A 908-nucleotide genomic window follows, 5' to 3' on the forward strand; every position below is an offset into this window, starting at 1 on the left:
TAGTTCAATACTGAGACAATCTTTTGTCAAATGTGGTCCTCCACACTGCTCACAACTAATTCGTATTGAGTGTATATCCTTAGTCATCTTTTCCATTTGTCTCTCGACAGCATCTATCTTTGCGGAAATGGAATCTAAGTCATGGCTAGAATCGACTCTAGCTGCTTTAGATGATCTAACGATATCTTTTTCTTGGTACCACTCATGTAAGTGGGAAGCAGTGTTATCAATAATTTTGTAAGCATCAGTTTCTGTTTTCTTCATAATGGAACCACCAGCTGCTATATCGATGTCTTTCCTTGTAGTGATGTCGCATCCTTGGTAGAATATTTTTACTATTTGACAGGTGTCTAAACCATGTTGCGGACATCCTCTCAATAACTTTCCAAATCTTGTCCATGCCTCATATAGAGTTTCATTTGGCTTCTGTGTGAACATAACAATTTCTCCTTGAAGTCTCACGGCTTTGGATGCCGGAAAGAATTGTTTAAGAAAATTTTCAACTAAAACGTCCCATGTATCAATCGCCCCTTCAGGTAACGATTCCAACCAATCTCTGACTTCTCCCTTTAAAGTCCAGGGAAATAACATGAGATATATCTGTTCATCCTCCACTTCTCTTATTTTAAATAGAGTGCATATCCTATTAAAGGTAAGAAGATGTTCATTTGGATCTTCCTTCGGTGCACCACTAAATTGGCATTGATTAGTCACCATGTGTAGAATTTGTCCTTTGATTTCATAATCTGGCGCATTAATGTCAGGATGAGTAATTGCGTAACCTTGGCCAGTGCGTTTAGCTCTCATTCGGTCTTCCATACTTAAAGGTTCCAGATTCTCCATGATTGAATTTGTTGAATCTGAATCACTAGAGGATTCTGATTTAATGGATCGTTCCTCAACAATCT

The 908-nt window shown here is 38.2% G+C and overlaps 1 non-coding gene across 1 annotated transcript; it reads left to right on the plus strand.

The window, feature by feature from the left end:
* Positions 1-352: 352 nt before the first annotated feature.
* Positions 353-459, plus strand: LOC139865062 (small nucleolar RNA R71). Its single transcript, XR_011764592.1, has one exon. It is a non-coding gene; the product is annotated as a small nucleolar RNA R71 (small nucleolar RNA).
* Positions 460-908: the final 449 nt, after the last annotated feature.

Source organism: Rutidosis leptorrhynchoides, chromosome 8 (assembly GCF_046630445.1).
Source record: "Rutidosis leptorrhynchoides isolate AG116_Rl617_1_P2 chromosome 8, CSIRO_AGI_Rlap_v1, whole genome shotgun sequence".
NCBI classification, from domain to species: Eukaryota; Viridiplantae; Streptophyta; class Magnoliopsida; order Asterales; family Asteraceae; genus Rutidosis; species Rutidosis leptorrhynchoides.